Consider the following 25,377-nt stretch of genomic DNA (forward strand, 5'->3'; position numbering starts at 1 on the left):
TCCCAGCTACTTGGGAGGCTGAGGTGGGAAGATGGCTTGAGCCTGAGAGGTCAGTGATCCTCTTAAATTTCTCCCGAGAGAAAACACAGTGAGCTGTGTTTGTGCCACTTCTCTCAGGCAGGGGTGACAGAGCGAGACCCTGTCTCAAAAAAAAAGAAAGAAAGAAAAGAAAAAGCTGCAGGTTCCCCATGCAATGAAAGTGACATTCTTGTGTTTAGATATATTTTTGCAACTTATTAAATACCAATGTTACAGGCGATGTGGAGAAGGGGATGTAGGGATGATTCTCCCCAGGGCACACCCAGGACAGGAGCCTGTACGGCCCCACCTCCAGGAGAAACTGCTCCAGCAACCAGTTCATCCTGCAGCTACACGACAGTGACACGAACCCTCTCGTAACACACAACCAAAAGTAAAATCCACATGCTGTACAAATTCATCCCTACCTGACACAGCAAGAAAAAGCACTTGATTTTAAAATTGAAGAAAAAAAAAATCTCTCAAGCCATTAGTATTGTTAGTATTGCCCTAATAAAACCATTGCAACATTAATTAAAGTAATTTGTAGTACACTTACTATCCCACCACCTTAAAAACTCACTTATATCTTCCACATTTTCAAAATATTTCAACCTTATGATAACCCAATAAGCTGCACACAGAAAAAAAATCACTTCCAGATTTGGTAAAACTCAGTTGAAAGAAAACAATCCCCCCCCCCCAGATATTTATAAGAACTAGGAAAGTGACTGATCAAAACAAGGCATGTTTCCTACACAGCGTATTTTGAAACCCGACACACCTACATTTCTTTCTCTCTCAGTTCCAAACATGCCCAGGAGAAGTTGCACAAATATCCTGAGTATAGGGAACAGATATGTAAAGCACCTGACACTGTGACCCAAATTACAATTGACTTTCAGTCAATTCCATCACTAAAGTAGGGCTGGCCCATGGAGCAAGTGCAAGACTTAGAGGCTTCACTATGGTTTCTGCACCCTCTTTATCATAATCTCATTTAGTTCTTACAGCAAATGAAACCGTTTCTAAACAAAATAGTCACCCATGGATGCGGAATCGGAGCTCAGAACTTACTCAACTTAATCTTAAAAGTATGATTCCGGAAATTCATCAGGATTTACAAAGCAACACGGACTTGCTATGTGCATGCTCCTCCTAGTGACTAAACTGGGGAAATAAAAAAGATTTTCCAAAGTTCCATCCTCTCCATGTCTGACTCTCCGGACTGAGAAGCATGGGCTCCGCTAGTCCCGCGCGAAGACCACCCACCAGGCAGTCTTGGCTGTGCGTTCTCCATGTTGTGTAGTGCACTCTGTCCTGCCGTGGGTCTTCAGCTTATAACAACCTCCCAAGAGAAAGGCCTGTTCTGTTCTTGGTTTAGCAGATGACATTTCAGAAGGCCAGTGCTCATGTCCAGCACTTTACAAATAACAACTCAGGCAGACCTCAGCACATGTTTACCTTCAATGTCCAGCTTCTGAGAGGGTCCCGGCATCTACAGGCACTGCTATTTCTGTGTCAATATCACCTTGTTTCACCCTATTTTTAAGCCAGATTTCTTGTGACTCCCATTAAAAATGTAAAAAAGGAGACTAACATGGTGTTTATGAGTTTTAAAAAATACACTAATATTTTTATTAAAATACACAGCATCTGGGGAGACTTGGGGAGACAGCAACATCAGCACTGTGCAGGCGGGGAGGGGCTGGGGCTGGAGGCCAGGCCACCAGGGAAGTGTTCTGGCAGCAAGTTCATCCTACAGCTGCATCACGTTGACAGGGACCCTTTCACAAAGTGGTCAAAAGTAAAATCCAAGTGCTGTACGAATTCATCTTAAGCTCAAAATGCTGCAGAGAACCATATTGTCACAGCATAAGGAAAAGTCACTTGTGAGTTTCCTGAGTCCTCTGGTGTTCCAGAGCCCTGTTCTGTTTATACCATCCTAGGGATCCTAGCCTTCAAGGAGATGAAACTCCACGCCAGACAGAAAGGTGCAAGGCATAGGCTGGGCCCACATCTGAAATGCAAGAAGAGGCGCTTGTCTGAGCGTCTCTCGCTCCCCACGCCCGAGCACCTCTCTCCCTCCTCCACGCGCTGACCCTGCAGTCCTCCAGGGCCCGTTCTTGCCCCTCAATGCTGCAGCCAGGGGGACAGTGCTAAATGTGTGTCCACACATGTCCCTCCTCAGCTCAGGGCGCTGAAGTGGCTGCCTATGTCTCTCAGCGGGAAAATAGTGTCCTCACTGACCAGCCCATGGGCTCTGACCCCTCCCACCACCCTGGCTGCTCCCCCTCCTCCTGGGCCTCCCTTCTCACCTCCACCAAGGCCGGCCTGGCCTCCTACTAGAAGGTGAAACCTGGATCTGGGCACAGTGGCTCACACCTATAATCCCAGCACTTCGGGAGGCCAAGGTGGAAGGATCATTTGAGGCCAAGGAGTTTGAGACCAGCCTGGGCAACACAGTGAGACCTCATCTCCAAAAAAGAATTTTTTTTAAAAATTAGCCAGGCACAGTGGCATGGCTGTAGTCTCAGCAAGTCAGGAGGCAAAAGTGGGAGGCTCACCTGAGCCCAGGATTTCGAGGCTTCAGTGAGTCACCATTGCGCCACAGCACTCCAGCCTGAGTGAGAGTGAGACCCCATCTCAAAAAAACAAAAAAGGAAAAAAAGAAGTGAGACCTCCCACCCCACCCCCACATCCTCATGGTCATTCGCCGGCTGAGAACTCAACGGGATGTTCTAGCTACTTGTTTACTGAGCTATTTCAAGCGTAAAGAAGAACATGGACAATAAGATAAATATTATTTTGTCATATTTTCTTCTATTTTTATGAAACAAAGTCTGTCAACCAGGCTGGAGTGCAGTGGCATGATCTTGGCTCTCTGCAGCCTTAGCCTCCCAGGCTCAAGTGATCCTCCCACCTCAGCCTCCTGAGTAGCTGGGACTAAAGGTGCTCGTCACCACACCCAACTCATTTTGTGCTTTTCATAGAAACAGTTTTGCCATGTTGCCCAGGCTGGGCTCGACCTCCTGGGCTCAAGCAATCCACCCGCCTCAGCCTCCCAAAATGCTGGGATTACAGGCATGAGTCACCGCACCCAGCCTTTACTTCCTTTTCTAATGAACATGAGTTCACGGATCACACTGAAGCCCATGCACCACCCTTCTCCCCAGAGGAAAGCATTTCCACATCCCCATGTATACTCAGACGCTCTCACTACCATGGGCATAGAGGCTCCCTGTGAGTCTTCTGTCGAGTCCGCCTCCAGATCTCCTCATTTCATAAGGACACCAGTCCATACTGGATTAGGGCCCACCCTAATGACCTCATCTTAACTTGGCTTTCTCTGTAAAGACCCTATTCCCCAATAAGGTCCCATTCTGAGACACTGGGAGTTAGGACTTCAGGAGATCTTCTTGGAGGGACACAAATCAACCCAGAAGAGTCTGCTATATTTTTTCTCTCAAAGTTTTAGAGTTTTGCTTTTCACACGTAGGCCTGCATTTGTCTGGAACTGGTTTTTGAGTGTGACGAGGAATCTCATTCATTTCCTGTCTGCATAACTTCTCCTGGCGCCTTGTATGGAAGAGTCCATTCTTCCCCAGGAGTTCTCAAAGATCCCTCTGCCTTGGATCTAGTTTCCATACACATGTGAGTCTGTCTCTGGGCTTTTTCTCCTCTGCTTAATTGAGCTATTTCCTATTTCTGTCTCTTAATTACATAATCGTATAAAGGACTTGCTATCTGGTAGTAATAATACTCTCTCTTGGTACTTCCTCTCCAGATTGGGTTTTTACTGTTTACAGCTGTTAGAGTCTCCATGAGAATCTTAGGATCAACATCTCATGCTTTAACAAAAGTCAGTTGATATTTGATTGGTATTGTACTAATTAATCAGGGAGAAGTGATATTTCTTATATCAAGCCTTCCCAACAGTGCACACAATCTCACTTCCTACTTGCTCATACATTCAATGAAGTCTTACTGTTTAGTCCAAACATATCTGCACAAGTTTGTTTCATTTGTTATAACCTACAAATTGTTAAGTTCTGTTTATCTGGAGAACCCAGATTAACACAATGCAAAACAGTTTTTTGTAACTACTTCAAATTACCCTGTGACTACCTCCCTTCCCCTCCTCATATTAATAAAGACAAGAAAATTCTGTTGTCAAACAAGGTATTGGAGGTAAGGACTGCGAAAGCTCCTAACATCAAAAGCCAATGCTGGCCAGGCATGGTAGCTCACGCCTGTAACCCCAGCACTTTGGGAGGCTAAGCAGTGAAGATCACTTGAGCCCAGGAGTTCAAAACCAGCCTGGCCAACATGGTGAAACCCTGTCTCTACAAAAATTACAAAAATTAGCCAGGCATGATGTCATGCTCCTGTAGTCCCAGCTACTTGGTAGGCTGAGGCAGGAGGATGGCTTGACCCTGGAAGGTCAAGGGTGCAGTGAGCTGTGTTTGCACCATTGCATTCCAGCCTGGGCAACAGACCAAGACCCTGTCTTAAAATAAAAATAAAATAAAATAAACAGCCAATGGGCCTGGCGTGATGGCTCATGCCTGTAATCTCAGCACTTTGGGAGGTCAAGGTGGGCAGATCACAAGGACAGGAGATCGAGACCAGCCCCGTCTCTACTAAAAATACAAAAAAATTAGCCGGGTGTGGTCGTGGGTGCCTGTAGTCTCAGCTACTCCGGAGGCTGAAGCAGGAGAATGGTGTGAACCTGGGAGGTGGAGCTTGCAGTGAGCCAAGATCGTGCCACTGCACTCCAGCCTGGGCGACAGAGTGAAACTCCATCTCAAAAAAAACAAAAAAGAAAGAAAGAAAAAGGCCAATGGTGGCATCTACCATTCTAGTGCAATGCCAAAGATGTCATTCCTCAACTCGTCATGTTACACCTCTCACCCACTAAGATTATAAAAAACACAGCCAATATAGTTTCAGGATTTGTAGTAGGGGGAAAAAAAAAAGATGGTGGCAAAGCTTTACACTCTTGCCTTGCCCTTTTGATTTCCTGAGCTGTGATTCACACGGCCACATGATGCTCCCTGCTCTCGAGGGAGGACCGCACAGGCAGGAGGGACCATTCCACACACTGCTGAACAGACCCAGGGCTGCTGGGCCCCGGCAGCTATGGAAGAATAGGGCAGGCAGCCTCAGCACACACTGGGACATTCTCTAAGGAGCAGTGGGGCCGGAATCATAAATATGCTTGTGAGCACATATAAGCTGCCTATCTGGGGACTTGCAGAAATAATAGGAAAGGGGGTGCTCTGCAGGAAGGGAGAAGAAGTCCTCGATGGGCCTGGAAGGCCAGGAGCCTAGGTTGTCAATATGGTTATCAATAGGAAAGAGACTATCATGAATGCCTGTGTGTTTGCCTGCCCCACACAGCAGTGTCCCTGGAAAGACCCCTCTACCCCACCTTAGTCCCTATGGTCTGAGTGTGGCCCATCCCATCCTCCAGCTACAGAGTTTTCGCTGGAGGCTAGAGGGCTTTCATTCACCTAGGCCAGAGGGCCTGGCAAATGAGGACTATGAGTAGTTGGGCTCCTGGATGGAAAGGAAAGGCCAGATAGAGCAGGCAGCAACCCCAGGACCCCACAGGAACAACTGAGGGGTGGCAATCTGAGTTTCCAGGCAGAAGAGATCCCGCCTAGGGTTGCCTCCACCTCGTGGGTGGAAAGTGGGGTGTGAGAGTGCAGGAGTCCCCCTGCGAAGAAGCCCACACAGAGGCCAAAGCCATGAAGCAACCAATTCCTTGGCAGCCAACTGCATTTTTACTGGCCTGTGACGCATGAGACACACCTAATGCAGGGGCACTCCATGAAGGACATGGATAAAATGTCACATCTGTGCCTAATCAAAACCATTGGCAAACTAACCGTGCAAGAGCAGAAACTTCCTTAAGTGAGAGTCAACCTTTGATGGAGGGCTTCAGCAAACACAACCACTAACAACATCTTGTTCAAGCAGGAAGAAGACAAGACATTCGGGCCTGGCTGGCTGGGCCTCAGGTCTGTAATCCCAGCACTTTGGGAGGCCAAGGTGGGCGGATCACAAGGTCAGAGTTCTAGACCAGCCTGGCCAACATGGTGAAACCACATCTCTACTAAAACTACAAAAAGTAGCTGGGTGTGGTAGCAGGTGCCTGTAATCCAGCTACTCGGGAGGCTGAGGCAGTAGAATTGCTTGAACCCTGGAGGTGGAGGTTGCAGTGAGTCAAGATCACGCCACTGAACTCCAGGCTGGGCGACAGAGCCAGACTCCATTGCAAAACAAACAAAAAAGACAAAGTTGAGGTTCAAACCAATGCTACAAAGAAAGGGAAGAGTACTAGAACGGAAGAGAAAATGCTTGCCATATGAGGACGACTAGAACTTTTTTTTTTTTTTTTTTTTTTTTTGAGGCGGAGTCTCGCTCTGTCGCCCGAACTGGAGTGCAGTGGCCGGATCTCAGCTCACTGCAAGCTCCGCCTCCCGGGTTTACGCCATTCTCCTGCCTCAGCCTCCCGAGTAGCTGGGACTACAGGCGCCCACCACCTCGCCCGGCTAGTTTTTGTATTTTTAGTAGAGACGGGGTTTCACCGTGTTAGCCAGGATGGTCTCGATCTCCTGACCTTGTGATCCGCCCGTCTCGGCCTCCCAAAGTGCTGGGATTACAGGCTTGAGCCACCACGCCCGGCCGACTAGAGCTTTTGAATGATAAAATAGAATATAAGCAGCGTGAAAAGCGACAGGCTGGGAGAAACAGTTTTCAATGCACATGAAACCAATGGATTAATAGCCAACATTTATCAACAGTTTCTACAAAACCAACAGGGGGCCAGGCACAGTGGCTCATGCTTGTAATCCCAGCACTTTGGGAGGCCATAGAGAGTGGATCACTTGAGGTCAGGAGTTTGAGACCAGCCTGGCCACCATGGTAAAACCCTGTCTCTACTAAAAATACAAAAATTAGCCGGGTGTGATGGTGCACGCCTGTAATCCCAGCTCCTTGGGAGGCTGAGACAGGAGAATCGTTTGTACCTGGGAGGTGGAGGCTGCAATGAGCCGAGATCGCGCCACTGAATTCCAGCCTGGGTGATGAGTGAAACTCCGTCAAAAAAAAAAAGAAAGAAAGAAAGAAAGAAAATTATTTAAATAAAGCTGAAAATTTAAATTTGTTTTTTAAAAAACTAATTACCAGTGTGTGTTGGAGTCAAAATATAAAACTTGTACTCAACATTTGCTGAGGTTATTTAAGTCTTTACCTTTGTAGAAATAAAGTTTTCCAAAATAGTTACACAGGGCCAATTAGCTGGACGTGGTGACAGGAGCCTGTAATCCCAGCTACTCGAGAGGCTGAGGCAGGAGAATCTCTTGAACCCGGGAGGTGGAGGTTACAGTGAGCCGAGATTGCACCACCACTCTACTCCAGCCTGGGTGACAGAGCGAGACGCTGTCTCAAAAAAAAAAAGGGGGGAAAAAAAGATACTTTCCCCCTCAAAAAAGAAATTCCCAGAAGAAATGCAAATGGGTGATAAACATCTGCAAAGGGGCACAATATCATCAGTCATTGTGAAGATACAGATTGAATCTTAGTGAAATACAACTTTTTACTCACAGGATCTCTCCTCTAGAAATAATCACACATGTGCACAGAGGTTCATAACAAATTTATTCTTTGCAGCATCATCAGTAATGGTGAAAACTAAAAATTAACCTGAATGTTGGACCAACTGTGTGCAGGGGTCAAAGTGACTAAAGCATGGTGTGGACCCACATGTACTGCCAGGAAAAGGCTGATAAAACACATTGTCAGATTTAAAAAAAAAAGGGGGGGGGGAGGGGGGCGGGCACAGTGGCTCACACCTGTAATCTCAGAACTTTGGGAGGCCGAGGGGGGGCAGATCACAAGGTCAAGAGTTTGAGACCAGCATGGCCAACATGATGAAACGCTGTCTCTACTAAAAATACAAAAATTAGCTGGTGTGGTGGCCTGTGCCTATAATCCCAGCTACTCAGGAGGCTGAGACACAAGAATCACTTGAAGCCAGGAGGCGGAGGTTACAGTGAGGCGAGATCGCGCATCTGCACTCCAGCCTGGCGACAGAGCGAGACTCAGACTCAAAAAAACCTAAAAGCAAGCCATGGAGCATTACATGTAGAATAAATCCATTTATCCTGTTTTAAAAATATGTAAACACAAAAATAACGGAACTTCTCCAAGGCTGTAAGAAATGCGTGTTTTATTTTTGTTTTTTAAGTGTACAATGGTATTGAGAAACCATCTATTAATATTTATAAATGGATTTGTTGGGCCCAGGGCAGGGGCTCATGCCTGTAATCCCAGCACTTTGGGAGGCCGAGGCGGGCGGATCGCGAGGTCAGGAGATCAGACCATCCTAGCTAACACAGTGAAACACCGTCTCTACTAAAAATACAAAATAACTAGCCAGGCATGGTGGCGGGCACCTGTAGTCCCAGCTACTCGGGAGGCTGAGGCGGGAGAACAGTGTGAACCCGGGAGGCGGAGCTTGCAGTGAGCGGACATTGGGCCACTGCACTCCAGCCTGGGCGAAGGAGCCAGACTCTGTATCAAAAAAAAAAAAAAAAAAAAAAAAAAAAAAAGTTGGTGTGAATTCTGTAAATGTTTGGTAGAGTTCAGCGCAAAGCATTTGGGCCTGAGCTTTTCTTTGCAGTTAGTTTTTTGTAATTACTGATTAGATCTCTTTTCTTTTTATGGTTCTATTCAGATTTTCTGTTTATTCTTGAGTTAGTTTTTTAGTTTGTGTATTTCTAGGAACTTGTCTTTGTTATCTAGCGTGCTGGCATAATCCCTTTTATTTGTCTAAGATCAGTAATAATAACCCTGATTGGAGTCATTTCAGTCTTCACTCTTTTTATTTTCTTGGTCAGTGTAGTTAAAGGCTTGTCAAATTTGCCCATGTACAGACTCAGCAGAACTCAAGGTATCAAGAGACACCAGATGCCATCTGAGTCCCACTCTCATGTGTAGTGGTGGGTGAGCAAGCGCTCATCCCTCCATGCATGCTCAGAATCACACTCTCTTCCCTTCCCCTCAATGACATTCAAGTAGCATTGAAATTGGCCCTGTGTAAGTATTTTGGAAAACTTTATTTCTACAAAGGTAAAGGCTTAAACAACCTCAGTAAATGTTCAGCTCACGTTTCACATTTTGACTCCATCTAAAAAATTAAAACCAGCAGAATGATCAAACAATGACACATAATATCATTAGAAAATATATGTAGCATTGGCTGGGTGCAGTGGCTCACGGCTGTAATCCCAGCACTGTGGGAGGCTGAGGTGGGCGGATCACCTGAGGTCAGGAGTTCGAGACCAGCCTGGCCAACATGGTGAAATCCCATCTCTACTACAAATACAAAAATTAGCTGGGCATGGTGGCAGGTGCCTGTAATCCCAGCTACTTGGGAGGCTGAGGCAAGAGAATTGCTTGAACCCAAGAGGCGGAGGTTGTAGTGAGCTGAGATCGTGCCATTGCACTTCAGCCTGGGGGACAAGAGCAAGACTTCGTCTTGAAAAAAAAAATATGTAGCATCCTGGCCGGGTGCAGTGGCTCATGCTTGTAATCCCAACACTTTGGGAGGCCATAGAGGGTGGATCACTTGAGGTCAGGAGTTCAAGACTAGCCTGGCCAACATGGTGAAACCCCATCTCTACTAAAAATGCAAAAATTAGCCAGGCATGGTGGTGTGTGCCTGTAGTCCCAGCTACTTGGGAGGCTGAGGCAGGAGAGTCACTTGAACCTGGGAGGCAGAGGTTGCAGTGAGCTGAGATCACGCCACTGCACTCCAGCCTGGGTGACAAAACAAGACTCTGTTTCAAAAAGAAAGAAAAGAAAAGAAGAGAAGGAAGGAAGGAAGGAAGGAAGGAAGGAAGGAAGGAAGGAAGGAAGGAAGGAAGGAAGGAAGGAAGGAAGGAAGGAAGGAAGGACATATATGTAGCATCCATGATCAACTTACTTTGAAGTCATTTTCCCTCTGTTAACTAAGATTATTTAACCAGCCTCCAAAGTAGATGACCTAAGTACTAAAATGTTACAAACCGAAACCTGGACAGTCCCATAATTTTCAGAAGGACAAAAGGGTCCTTGTGCTTGCCTTACTGCTATGGCTTCCTGAAGTCACTGCCTGGGCAAGGAAAGGACATCTCATGTGCTGTGCACTTAAAGGGTATGGGCGAGTGGCCGTTCATTTCTTCTCTGTAATAAAGAAGTGATAAGAGTTGAACTTAAGTCTTAATATCGGTGGTGGCCTGGACAAGTACAAGATCGTAACATGAGAGAAACAGCCTTCACAGCGACCTTTCCTTGAAACCCATATCTGTGCCCCTGCACACAGTGTGCAAGTGTACACACACACACACCTGAACTAACCCCAAAACAGAGAGATAGAGAGAGAGATCTGAGCAGAACTAAGTCAGATGCACAGCTCCAGCTGCAGCATGACCTAGAATCAGGCTCATCCAAGTCATAACAGTTTGTTCCAGAAAAGAACAAGGTTTGACTGTAGCCATTCACGTTCTCTGCAGTCTTTCCCTCAGATCCCAAGCTCATTTTGTCCATCAATTTGAGCATCAGTTTTGGAGGTAAAAACGTCGAGAAGCAGGACGGCACTACACGTGCACTCTCGGGACAGCCATGATTCTGTAGGGAGGTAAAGACACAGAAGAACAGTGAACATTATCTATGCCATGTGGAGGACTGAGGCTTGCTCTACTAACTCCAGATGAGGAATCTAGCAGGTTGACTCTCAGATTTAAACAGTAAACAAAGAGTCAAAAACTTAAATAAAAGAGTAACTGTGACTGGATCAAGGCGACAGCTGCCTTGCTAGGCTGATGACAGTGAGAAGCTCCTCCCTACCCATCAGAGATGAACAAATGAGTAAAGGAGAGTGCTGTGGACTGAACTATATCTTCCCCAAATTCATATGGTGAAGCCCTAACCCCAAATATCATTGTATCTTTGGCAATGGGCCTTTGAGAGGAGTTAGGGTTAGATGAGGCCATGAGGGTAGGCTCCTCATGATGGGGTTGGTAGCCTTATAAGGAGAGAGAGAGGGTTGTCTCTCTCTACTCCATGTGAGGACACAATGTGGGGGCTGGCTGCAAGCTAGGAAGGGGTCCTTGCCAGATAGCAAATCAGCCAGCACCTTGATCTTGGATTCCCAGTTTCCAGAACTGTGAGAAATAAATTTCCATTTCTTAAGTCACCCAAACTATGCTATTTTGTTATAGAGACTCAAGAGAATTGATACAAGAAGCAATCACAGAGCTGGGTCTTGACTGAGCCCTACGTGTCTTTTCCTACAGATTTGCAGAGGAATGATCGGAAGCACTGTCACTTTCACGGGACTACACCGCGCGTGTGTGTGTGTGTGTGTGTGTGTGTGTGTGTGTGTGTAAATATGTGTAATGGCTCTGACCTTAAAAAGGTCAGGACTCCAGCCTAAGCAACATAAGAAGACTCCAGTTCTACAAAAAATTTAAAAATTAGCACAATGGTGCACAGCTGTAGTCCCAGCTCTTCAGGAGGCTGAGGCAGGAGAATCATTTGAGTCCAGCAGGTTGAGGCTATGGTGAGCTATGATTGCATCACTACACTTCAGCCTGGGCGACAGAGTGAGACACTGTCTCAAAAAAGAAAAAAAAGAAAAAAAATAGAGGTTAGGACATGGCAAAGAAGGATGTCAATATAAAGTAAGAGTATTATCCTACCTTCCATTTTCTGTCATTGCAGATGCTGAGACACATACAATAATCACACAGTCCAGCAGGAAATACTTGCGAACTTACAATTATCTTACTAATAGGACATGCTAACCTCACAAAAATTTCCTAGAGGCATTTTTATAGCACATATATTTTCATAGCAGCATTTCCCAGTGGATAACACTATTGTATAATCAATCTTATTGATACTTTGAAGATAAATGTAACATGGACCTATAAGTCTATAAGTTACTTTCTCGTTGGGAGCACATCAATCTAGTGAAGGAAAGAGTGTCCCAAGATGTCTGATTAGAGTGTTTTAGACCAGCAATTTTCAAATCAGTTGGTGCAGAATTCCTCACTGCTTCAGGGAAGTGGAGCCCTGGGGTGGGAGGTCAGGGGAAGGGCTCCACAGTCCTCCAGCACCGCCCCTCACTCACAGCTGAGCCACTTTTATCTGGTTCACATACTGTACATAAAAATTATGGGGTTTATGTGTATCTTATATTGTATATACTTTATCTTTTCATGTTACGTATTTATATACTTATATCTCTGCTAGAACTCATAAATTGACATAAAATACTATTTATAATAGGATAAAAATCTAAAAGATTGGGGGTACACTGAAACTACTAAATATTGTTGACAGAAATCAAATAAAACAAAAATAAATGGAAGGCCAGGACTGGTGGCTCATGCCTGTAACCCTAACACTTTGGGAGGCTGAGGCAGGCAGATCACTTGAGGCCAGGAGTTCGAGACCAGCCTGGACAATATGGTGAAACCCAGTCTCTACTAAAAATACAAAAAAAAAATTAGCCAGGCATGGTGGCACACACCTGTAATCCCAGCTACTCAGGAGGCTGAGGTGGGAGGATTGCTTGAACCCAAGAGGCAGAGGTTGCTGTGAGCCGAGATTGCATTTCTGCACACTCCAGCTTGGGTGACAGAGCAAGACTCCATCGCAAATAAATAAATAAATGGAAAGATACTGTATTGGGTTCTCCAGAGAAACAGAATATATATATATTCTAAAAACATATATATTCTGAGAAAGGGAGAGAGAGAGATTTATTATAAGGAATTGACTGGGCTGGGCGTGGTGGCTCATACTTGTAATCTCAGCGCTTTGCCCACAAAAAAGAAAAAAAAATGAAAAAAAGAAAAAGCTATTGGCCTGTGTGATTCTGGAGGCCAGCCAGTCTGAATATCTGCAGGGTGAGCCAGCAGGAAGGAGAGCTGGGGACTGAGAGCTTCAGGCTGAGGCTGGGAGGCAGAAGACCCAGGAAGAACCAGTGTTTCCGTTTGAGTATGAAGGAAGAAAAACTGCCAATGTCCCAGCTCGACGGCAGGCAGGAGGAACCTTCTCTTACTTGAGGAGTGCTTTTGCGACTCTTTTTTCTCTTGTTGTTTCATTGTGGATGCTTTCTATTGCCATGTAGTTAACTTCACTACTACTTATTCTGTAGTATCTAATCTATTAATCCCATTCGGTTAGGATGAATTCCTAATCCTATCAATTCTACTTTTCATCTCAGACATTGTGGTTTTTACTTCTAGAAGTTCTACGTGAGTCTTTTTTATATTTTCTATGTCACTACTTAATATGTTCAATCTTTCCTGTAGCTTCTTAAATGTATCAAATGCAGTTATAACTGTTTTAATGTTCCTGTTTGCTCATTCTATATCTATGTTATTTCTGGGTCAGTTTTGATGATTTTTTCTCCTCATTGTGGATCTTATTTTCCTATTCCTTTGCATGCTAGGCAATTTTTTTATTACCAACGTGATTGTCAGGTGCTAGACATTTTTGTATTCCTAAAATATTCTTGAGTTTTGGACATAGTTCGTTTCTTTTTATATTTATTTATTTGTTTGTATATTTATTTATTTATTTATTTATTTTGAGATGGAGTCTAGCTCTTTCACCTAGGCTGGAGGGAAGTGGCATGATCTCGGCTCAATGCAAGCTCCACCTCCCAGGTTCACGCCATTCTCCTGCCTCAGCCCCCTGAGTAGCTGGGATTACAGGCACCCACCACCACACCCAGCTAATTTTTGTATTTTTAGTAGTGACGGGGTTTCACTGTGTTGGCCAGGCTGGTCTTGAACTCCTGACCTCCTGATCCACCTGCCTCGGCCTCCCAAAGTGCTGAGACTATAGGCGTGAGCCACCACGCCCAGGCATAGTTTATTTCTTAAAAACAGTTTCATCCTTTTAGATCTTGCTTTTAAACTTTGCAAAGCAGGACCAGGTCAGCATTTAGTCTCTGGTCAATTCATCCTCATAACAAACTGGCTTTTTCCCATTTATCCAGCTGTCTTTCAAGATTAAAAGTTGGGGTTTTCAAGGGAAAAATTGTCTTCATGACTGAGGCAACACCCTTCTGTGTGTTCTGCCTGACTGCTGGGGGAACAAGCTCTGTCTCAGGTCCCAGGTGAGCTCTGAGGAGTGGGCTTCAGATCATCCCAGGTGTCTCTTTCCCCAGTCTCAGGTGCTTTTCTCACACTCGTGCTAATCTGTACTGAGCTGGATACTCAATGCGGACCTCTGTAGACCTCCAGAGTTCTTTCTTACTGTGCACCTGTCTCCTCTCCAGCACTCTGCCCTGCAAAATCCAGCCATCCTGGCCTCCCAGATTCCCAGCTCTGCCTCCCAAGTCAGGGAGGCTGTGGGCTCCTCCTGGGTTCTCCCTCCCATGCCACAACCTGGAAACTCCCTGCACGCAGCAAGCTGGGGCAGCTGCGGGACTCAGCTCCCTTGTTTCCCATCTTCATTGTTTGATATCCGTGGTTTTATATCTTCTGTCTGGATTTTTGGTTCCTTCAGGTAAAAGAATATATTTGGTCCCTGTTAAAGAAATGCCTATCCTTATCTGTGCAAGTACCCTATAGCAAAACAAGTGAAAATTATGAACAAGTATTTCATCATGAACTTTTTCATATTGTTGAAGCAACTGCCAATATGATGCAGGAGATTTAAACCCCTACAAAGAGGAAATACGAGGACACAGAAAATATTTGATAAGGAAATAGTGTATTTTTTTAATGACTGGCAGACCTTGGAAAAGAAGTAGAAGGAAAGAAAATCACAAAAATAAAAGCAAAATTGGAAGTAACACAAGGCAGACTAAGCATTGCCAAAAACCCAGGAAGAGCCGCAGAAGAGAGAATTAGAAAAGCAGGAGAAAGGAAATGGAAGCAAATAATTAGGAAAAAAAAAAAAAATCAGAGAGAAACTAACTGGTACGGATGAATGGCAATGGTGGCCCAATTTAGGTATAAGATGAAAACAAAAATAATGAGACAAACTAAATGTTTAAAAATATAACTCAAGAAACTGTTCCAGAACTAGGAGAAAACATAAATCCACCATGTCCGAGAAAAAATTAACACAAAGCATTCAACACTGAGGCATATTCCAAAAAGCCTGTATAGCTCACGCCTGTAATCCCAGCACTTTGGGAGGCCATGGCGGGTGGATCACCTGAGGTCAGGAGTTCAAGACCAGACTGGCCAAAATGGCAAAACCCCATCTCTACTGAAAATACAAAAATTAGCTGGGCATGGTGGTGTGTGCCTGTAATCCCAGCTAAACAGAAGGCTGAGGCAGGAGAATAGCTTGAACCCTAGCTAGGAGGCAGTGGTTGCAGTGAGCCGAGATCACGCCATTGCACTCCAGTCTGGGCAACAAAGTGAGACTCTGTCTCAAAAAAAGAAAAGAAGAAGAAAACAAAAAGCCTGTGTACATCCAGGTAAAAAGTTCAAGTCACCCATAAGTAGAGGCAGCAGGGAGTGGATGAGGCTGACGCCAAGGCTCTGCCCATCAATATTCAATGCTGGAAGACAGTGGAGTAATGTATAAATGTGCTCAAGGAAAGAACAAATAGCCTGAGAACTTTATATACAGCCAAGCTGTCATTCAGGAGCTAAGGTAAAAGATTAAAAAGCCTCAGCTTCCTGTTTTCCATAAGTTTGTCTTTAGAAACTACCAAAGAATGAATGTCAGCCAACCAAACATAACAGGAAAAACTATTGCAAAAAAGAAGCCAGTCGTGGTGGCTCACACTTGTAATTCTAGCACTTTGGGAGGCTGAGGGCAGGAGGATCACTTGAGCCCAGGAGTTCGAGACCAGCCTGGGCAACATAGTGAGATCCCATATCTACAAAAAAAATACAAAAATTAGCCAGGTGTGGTGGCACACACCCGTAGTCCCAGCTACTTGGGAGGCTGAGGTGGGAGGATCAATTGAGCCCAGGAGGTTGAAGCTGCAATGAGCCATGATCAAGCCACTGCACTTCAGCCTGGGCAACATAGCAAGACCCTGTCTCAATAAAAAGCAGGGGTGGGCTGGGTGTGGTGGCTCACGCCTATAATGCCAACACTTTGGGAGGCTGAGGCAATATGGTGAAACCTCCATCTCTACAGAGTGTGCATGATCATAGCCAACCAGGTGGTGGAGCAGCCAGGGCTGCCACGACGGCAGGCTCTGTCAGACCTACCAAGCCACAGGTCCAGAGAGCCCATCACCTCACCTTGCAGGGAGCAAGCCACTGGGAAGGGAAGGGGTGCCCGGGGTCGGGCACAATCTGGACCAGAAGGGGCAGCGAGCCCACAAGCCAGCGCTCTGAACATCACACCACCCCATCATCACCTCAGTGTCCTCCTCCTCCGGTGCACACCTGTGGCCACACTGGGAGGCAGGAAGTCTCTGGAGCAGCTCTTCATGGAAGAGCAAGGCCCACACAGCTCCTGTGCTGGTCCCTGGTGTGTCATGCACCACAGCCCCACCGAGGACAGCCCTGCAAGGCGACAGCCCCTGGCCCACACCCACCGTCCCTGCGGCCTGAAGTTGGAACACACAGGGACTTGTGGAAGAAGCAGCAGGCTCGGCTGGCAGGGAGGGGCCTGAAGGAAAACAACGGGAAGCCAGAGACATGGAGGACGAAGGAAGGGGCCGCGGCGGCCCTGTGGGAGTGGCACAGAGCGCGGGCACCATGCCTACCACAGAAGAGACACCCAACACCCAGGCAAGCAGAGCAGTTCAGCAGCCAACACCAGAGGGTCTGTCATCAGCCACCTTGGAGCCAGCATGGCAGGCGCATGCAGAGAGTGTCAACAGTGGAAGGAAAGGTGGAGGCCGCAGGGCCACAGCCTGGGCTTCCACTCCCCAAGGTCACTCTTCCAACCACCGCTGTTCAGTGTCCCACCCACTTATGACAGCGACCGACACAGGGCCCTGTACACCACCACTCCAGAGATGGTCAACCAGATCCCTGGGGCACAGAGGGTCCGCTGGAGCCCTTCCCCTGGGAAGGATGGCTCCACCCCGTCTGGAACAGATATCCCCTTGGGATGGGTCAGCTCTTCCTGCCTCACACCCTGTTCCTAGCGGCAGCCAGGACCACGGCTGTCTGATGGACATAAAGGCCCAGCTCCCTAAATTCAGACAGTTCTGAAGGGCCGTCCCTCTGTTGTGACTGTATCACAGCTCACATTCTCCCTCTGCCCATTCCTGATCTTTTTACTCCCAGGGGTGTTGCTCCCAGGAGCAATTCTCAACAACCTCCCTGCATGAAAAGCTCCACCTCATAGCCTGCGTCCTGGAGACCGACTTGCAACAGGAGGCCAGGCTAGAGACAGAAAGATCAGATGAGGCCAGTGTGTGTGGGTACCTCTCCACACACCTCACTGTTGGTCCAGACCAGACAGCTAGGCATAGTCTAGTGTTAGGTTCTCAAAGACAAAGCAGTTGATTCTGATCTCTTGAGTTTCCATCAAGGGATCCAGGCAGCCGCTCACAGACCTGAAGGTGCATCCAGGGCCTGGACCTCTGGCTTAGAGAATCAGGATTCCAAGAGAAAACAAGAAGAATTCTGTTAAACTGGCAAATACACTTAACAACAACAAGGGCCCCATTTGCAGCCACAGGCTGTGATGTAACTTGCATTAAGTAAATAAAAATCATAAAATAAAATGCACCCTGCCGGGTGCGGTGGCTCAAGCCTGTAATCCCAGCACTTTGGGAAGCCGAGACGGGCGGATCATGAGGTCAGGAGATCGAGACCATCCTGGCTAACACGGTGAAACACCGTCTCTACTAAAAAAATACAAAAAACTAGCTGGGCGTGGTGGCGGGCGCCTGTAGTCCCAGCTACTTGGGAGGCTGAGGCAGGAGAATGGCGTAAACCTGGGAGGCGGAGCTTGCAGTGAGCTGAGATCCGGCCACTGAACTCCAGCCTGGGCGACAGAGCGAGACTCTGTCACAAAAATAAATAAATAAATAAATAAAAATAAAATAAAATACACTCTGTGTGAATTTTAAAACAACCAGAACAGAGGCTGGACATGGTAGCTCACGCCTATAATCCCAGCACTTTGGGAGGCTGAGGCGGGCAGATCACCTGAGGTCAGGAGTTTGAGACCAGCCTGGCTAACATGGTGAAACCCTGTCTCTACTAAAAATTCAAAAAATTAGCTGGGTGTGATGGTGCGTGCCTGTAGTCCCAGCTACTCGGGAAGTTGAGGTAAGAGAATCGCTTGAACCTGGGAGGTGGAGGTTCCAGCAAGCTGAGATCGCACCACTGCATTCCAGCCTGGGAGACAGAGCAAAACTCTGTCTCGAAAAAAATAAACACTGAACAGCTTGGCTTGAATATGGCAGCAAGGATGAGAACATTAGTCTTCTGACTTGGAAAATGGGTTGTGTCTGGAGGAGAGCGTATTATTAAACTGGATTAAACTACACTAAAATAATGTCTCTGCAGTCAGCTAGGTGATCCCTATCAACAACCTTCAGTGAGTCGATCCATAGTGACACAAAGCAAGGTGCTGTTTTTATGGTGCTATTCGCAAGGTACTATTCTTAATCCCCGCAAAACATGAAAATAGGCAGTCATACAAATCCTGAAATGACTTAAATATGGCTAATATGGCTCACTAAGAAAACTGCCAACTCTGATAAGTCAAGGAGAAATAGAGATTTAGTTACTGTATCCCCCTTTCCATTCCGCTTTCCCTTTTTTCCTTTTTTTTTTTTTTGTTTTTGAGATGGACTCCAGGCTGGAGTGCAATGGCATAATCTCGGCCCACTGCAACCTCTATTTCTCGGGTTCAAGCAATTCTTCTGCCTCAGCCTCCTGAGTAGCTGGGATTACAGGCACCTGCCATCACGTCCGGCTAATTTTTGTATTTTTGTAGAGACAGGGTTTCACCATGTTGGCTAGGCTGGTCTTGAACTCCTAACCTCAGGTGATCCGCCCACCTCAGCCTCCCAAAGTGCTGGGATTACAGGCATGAGCCACTGTGCCCAGCCTCTTCCCTGATTTCTCAGAAGTCTCTTTTCCTGCCACAAAAGCCAGAAATTACCAAATAAAAATAAGCCCTTGAAATCATATAAGGCTACTTGCAGGGCCTGACACAAAAAGATGATTCTGATATCTGTCTTCCTAGAACTTTAATTTTTATAGATGCCATAGTTATAAACTTCATATTAATCCTAATATCTCTGTTCAATTTATCAAATGAGTATAATAAGATATCTAAGCAATTCAATATTGCAAATTTTCTTATGATTTTATCACACTTCATTAAATGACCTTCAATATATTAAAACAAGATAAATCCTGTAGATATAAAGACACAGCCAAATCCCTGTTAAGACATAACCAAATAAGGTGGCAAAAGTGATAAAATCATAATTTAGGGCCCTAGAGAAAATATGGGTTCTAATTCAATACTGGAAATACCAGAAATTCAATCAGAAAGCAGATAACAGCCCTCCTGGCGTTTGATTTTCTCAACCAATATTCTGATATTAACCAACAGTTTTATGTCCCTGGGTAACTCTGGTACATTATCTGTTTGCTTGTCTAAGATCAGTCTCTGTTTACAATGGGTATTCCTTTTTTTTAAAACTGCCAGGGGCCAGACACGGTGGCTCATGCCTGTAATCTCAGCACTTTGGGAGGCCGAGGCAGGCAGATCACCTGAGGTCAGGAGTTCTAGACCAGCCTGGCCAACATGGTGAAACCCTGTCTCTACTAAAAATACAAAAATTAGCCAGGTGTGGTGGTGTGTGCCTGTAATCCCAGCTACTCGGGAGACTGAGGCAGGAGAATCACTTGAAACCAGAAGGCGGAGGTTGCAGTGAGTTGAGATGGCGCCACTGCACTCCAGTCTGGGTGGCAGAGCAAGCTTCCATCTCAATCAATCAATCAATCAGTCAATCAATAAAAACAAAACTGCCAGGATCATTTGAGGAAACTCTATCCATAGTTTCTCTGAACATGGTTGCCACATATTGAAATGGCACATAGCATTCCATAAAAAGAAGCATGGGCGTGCTCCTCTCACAGGTTTCTGAACCCTCATCCCTGTCTCCCACAGCCAGGCTGGCTCCACCTCGCCCTGTGTCTTCTGCCAACAGACTCAGAACTAGAAGGGAAGGGAGTCATACTCAAGGTAACTTACTTTTTTAAGAGCAACAGAGGAAGACAAAGGGCTTCAGAACTATCTAGGTTTCACTTATGTGTTCACAGCACAATATAAAAAGTGAATCTTCAGGAGAATCAAAAAGGAAAAGCACCTTCATGCTCTAAGGACATGCATTTGCTTTCTGATGAGTCTCTCTAGAGACCTGTGTTTTTATGCACACACTCGTCTCACCCAAGCTGGACTCCCTCCATGTACACAGTGCTGAATGCTATGGTCGGCTCTGATTTCTGTTGTGTCACATGAAAGGCAATTGCAATAAAACATATATGCACATTTTTACATTTATAAAGTGCCTGATACTAAACAAGTCAGGTATTTGCAAACTTTCAGCTTTTACTTAGCAAAACCAAAAGTAAAACAAACAAATGCCCTGTTTCTCTTAGGAACTGCCTACTGGCAAAACAGTTCTGGTCAAACACAGGAATTTTTGCTCCCAGAAGGCCAAGATAACACATGTGCCTATAAATAGCAAAGAAGCTGTTCTGGAAAGTAATACACGAAAATGGGCTATGTCAAGCTTCTTTCTCTCTGAGTCTTGCATCAGCCCCAGTAAATTTCCTCAAATGGCTGCCTTGCTGAGCCTGCTTATTTTCAAGTCAGTCTGGTCACCTCCAGCTATTACATTCACTACCAGGTCAGAAGAAACAGATGGGCTTTTTGCAGGTAATCCTTTATCCAGAGCACTGCCAAGTAACACCATTACTCACCCAGATTAGTACTGTTTTTCTTGAATTGTAAAGGCTGTTAACCGTAACAATAGAATAGAAAGCACTATGTTATTCAGATGTTCTTTATTTAGCTTAAGTTTTAGGTGTCTCCACTGCTTCCCACTTCAGCTGGATGGGAAGTGACAACTTACTTGATGAGCTGGTACCTCAGAATTCAGTCAGCTCCAGTTTTAGCAATATTCCACTCCTTTCTTTGCATACTGCCAACCAGGAAAGTCAGTCCTGGAAAAACCGAGGAGGCAGAGTAAGATGGTAGAACAGATGGCTCCACCAATCTTCCTTCCCCTGCAATGACACCAGTTTAACAACCATCTACACACACACACACACACACACACACACACACACACACACACACACAAAACCTTCATGAGAACCAAAAATCAGGTGGACACTCACAGTAGCTGGTTGTAATTTCTTATCACTGAAACAGGCACTGAGGAGTTAAGAAAAACAGTCCTAAATCACCAATGCCACCCCTCCCCAACCCCTGGCAGTGGCTGCATGGTGCCCAGAACATATCTGTGCACTGGGGAGAGGGAGAGCACAGCAATTGTGAGGCCTCGAACTCAATGCTGCCCTGTTATGTCAGAAAAGAAAGCCAGACCAAACTCAGCTGATGCTCACCCAGGAAGGGAGCATTTAAATCAGCCCTGGCCAGAGGGGAAATGCCCATCCCAGCGATCTGAACCTGAGTTCCTACAAGCCTTGCCACCATAAGCTGAAGTGCTCTAGCACCCTACATCAACTAGAAAGGCACTCTAGGTCACAAGGACTGCAACTTCTAGGAAAGTCCTAGTGCTCAACTGTGCCCAGAGCCAGAGGACTGGGGGGCACAAGACATACTGAGTCACCAGCCAGGGCAGCTAAGGGTGTGCTGGCATCACTCATCCCTTAAACCCAGGCTACACAGCTCGTGGCTCCAAACAAGACCCCTTTCGTTTGCTTGAGGAGAGAAGACAGATGAGCGGGGTGGACTTTGTCTTGTATCTTGGATGTCGGCTCAGCCATAGCAGGATACGGCACTGGGCAGAGTCACGAGGCCCCTTTTCCAGGCTCTAGTGCCTAGATGATATTTCTAGACACACCCTGGGCCAAAGGAAACCTGCTGCCTTGAAGGGAAGGACCCAGTCCTGGCAAATTCATCACCTGCTAACTGAAGAGCCCTTGAGCCCTGAATAACCAGCACTGACACCCAGGTACTGCATCAGGGCCTTGGCTGAGACTCAGACTCCACACATTCCCAGCTGTGGTGGCTATGGGGCAAGACTCCTTCTACTTGAGTAAAGGAGAGGAAAAAGCAAAGGGGATTTTGTCTTGCACCTCAGGTACCAGCTAGGCCACGGGGGAGTAGAGCACCAAGTGAGCTGTTGGGGTCCCTGATTCCAGGACTTTTCTCTTGGACAGCATTTCTGGACCTGCCTTGGGCCAGAGGGGTGCCTACTGCCCTGACGGGTGAGTCCTTGGCCAGACAGCATTCACCACAAGCTGAATGAAGAGCACTTGGGACTCAAGGGAACATTGGCAATAGTCTGACAGTACTCCCCATGGGCCAGTGGAGGCGGTGGTCATGGGGTTAGGCTCTGCTACCTTGGAAAGGGGAGGGAAGAGTGGGAAGGATTGCATCTTGTAGGTTCAGTGCCAGTTCAGGCACCGTACAATAGAACACAAAGTAGACTTCTAACATTTTTCACTCTAGTTCCTGGCTCCCAGACAGCACCTTTAGACCAGTCCAGGGCCTGGGAGAACTTGCCACCTTGAAAGGAAGCTCGCAGGCCTGACTGGCTTTGCTACCAGCTAATTGTAGAGTCCCAGGGCCTTGAGAAAACATAAGCAGTAGTCAGGGAGTGGCTACTTAGTAGCAGGCCTTGAGCAAGACTTAGTTCTGTACTGGCTTCAGGTCTGACCCAGCACAGTCCTAGTGTTGGTGGCCACAGGGGTACTTGTGTCACTCATCCCCAGGTCCATGTAGCTCAGAACCAAGAGAGAATTTTCATTTGGGAGAAAGTAAGGGGAAAGAACAACAGTCTCTGCCTGGTAATCCAAAGAATTCTTCCAGATCTTGCCCAAGACCATCAAGGCCATACCTCTACAAGTCTACAAGAACCACGGGGGCTTGGGATGACCCCTAATGCAGATACATCGTAAATAAAAACACTTAAGTCCTTTTGAATATCTGGAAAGTATTCCCAAGATGGACAGATTCAAACAAGCGCAGACTGAGAAAACTACAATAAATACCTAACTCTTGAATGCGCAGACACAAACAAACATCTACAATTATCAAGACCATCCAGGAAAACATAACCTCCCCAAATGAACTGAATAAGTCACCAGGGATGAATCCTGGAGAAACAGAGATATGTGACCTTTCAGACAGAGAATTCAAAATAGCTGCCTTCAGAAAACTCGAAGAAATTCAAGATAACACAGAGAAGGAATTCAGAATTCTAACAGATAAACTTAAAGAGACTGAAATAATTTAAAAGAATCAAGCATACTAAAGAATGTATCAGAGTCTTTTAAAAGCAGAACTTATCAAGCAGAAGAATTAGTGAGCTTGAAGACAGGCTATTTGAAAATGCACAGAGAAGGTTGGGCATGGTGGCTCATGCCTATAATCCCAGCACTTTGGGAGGCTGAGGCAAGTGGATCAACTGAGGTCAGGAGTTCAAGACCAGCCTGGCCATCAGGATGAAACCCATCTCTACTAAAAATACAAAAATTAGCTGGGTATAGTGATGGGTGCCTGTAATCCCAACTACTCAGGAGCCTGAGGCAGGAGAATTGCTTGAACTCAGGAAGTGAAGGTTGCAGTGAGCTGAGATCACACCACTACACTCCAGCCTGGGCAACAGAGCAAGACTTCATCTCAAAAAAATAAAAAGAAAATATACAGAGGAGACAAAATAAAAAAAGATTTTTTTAAATGAAGCACACCTAAAGGATTTAGAAAATAGCCTCAAAAGGTCTAATCTAAGACTTACTGGCCTTAAATAGGACGTAGAGAAAAAAATAGGGGTAGAATTTATTCAAAGGAATAAAAACAGAACTTCCCAAACCTAGAGAAAGATATAAATATCCAAGTAAAAGAAAGTTAAAGAACACAAAGCAGATTTAACTGAAAGAAGACAACCTCAAGACATTTAATAAACAAACTCCCAAAGGTCAAGGATAAAGAAAGGATCCTAAAAGCAGGAAAAAAAAAAAAAAAAAAAATACAATGGAGCTCCATTACGTCTGACAGCAGACTTTTCAGTGGAACCCTTACAGGCCAGGAGAGAGTGGCATAACATATTTAAAGTGCTGAAGGAAAAAAACTTTTACCCTAGAATGGTATATCTGGTGAAAATATCCTTCAAACATGAAGGAATAATACAGATTTTTTCCAGACAGACAAAAGCTGAGGGATTAAAGCTGAGAGATTTCATCAATGCCAGGCCTGTCCTACAGGAAATGCTAAAGGGAGGACTTTGATCAGAAAAAATAAAGGACATTATGAGCAATAAGAAATCATCTGAAGGTTCAAAACTTGCTGGTAATAATAAGTACTCAGAAAAACACAGAATATTATAGTGCTGTAACTGTGGTGTTTAAAGTACTCTGAAGTAGAATGACTAAATAATGAACAATCAAAAATAATAACCACAAGAAGAAAAATAATAATAATAATAACTCCAACTTTTGAGACATAGACAGTACAATAAAATATAAATAGAAACAACAAAAAGTTTAAAAGTGAGGAGATAAAGTTAAGGCATAGAGTCTTTATTAGTTTTCTTTTTGCTTGTTTCTTTCTTTATGCAAACAGTGTTATCAGTTTAAAATAATAAGTTAAAAGATAGTATTTGTAAGCTTCATAGTAACCTCAAATAAAAAAAAATACAGTGAATACACAAAAAATAAAAAGCAAGAAACTAAATCGTATCACCTGAGAAAATCATCTGCACTAAAAGGAAGACAGAAAAGAAAGGAAAATAAGAATACAAAACGACCAGAAAACAAATAACAAAATGGCAGGAGTAACTTCTTACATATCAATAATAACATTGAAAGCAAAGGGAATAAACTCTTCAATCAAAAGATATAGAGTGAATGAATGGGTAAAAAAGTAAAAAAATTTTAAAAAAACACACAATGATCTGTTGCCTACAAGAAACATACTTTACCTATAAAGACACACATAGACTGAAGGGATGGAAAAAGATAAAATTCCATGCCAAATGATACCAAAAAACAACAGTAGTAGCTGTATTTATATCAGAAAAAAATAGATTTAAAGACAACTATAAGAAGAGACAAAGAAGGTCACTAAATGATAAAGAGATCAAGTCAACAAGAGGCTGTAACAATTTTAAATATATATGCACCCAACACTGGAGCA

This window comes from Rhinopithecus roxellana, chromosome 9 (assembly GCF_007565055.1).
Source record: "Rhinopithecus roxellana isolate Shanxi Qingling chromosome 9, ASM756505v1, whole genome shotgun sequence".
Taxonomy (NCBI): domain Eukaryota; kingdom Metazoa; phylum Chordata; class Mammalia; order Primates; family Cercopithecidae; genus Rhinopithecus; species Rhinopithecus roxellana.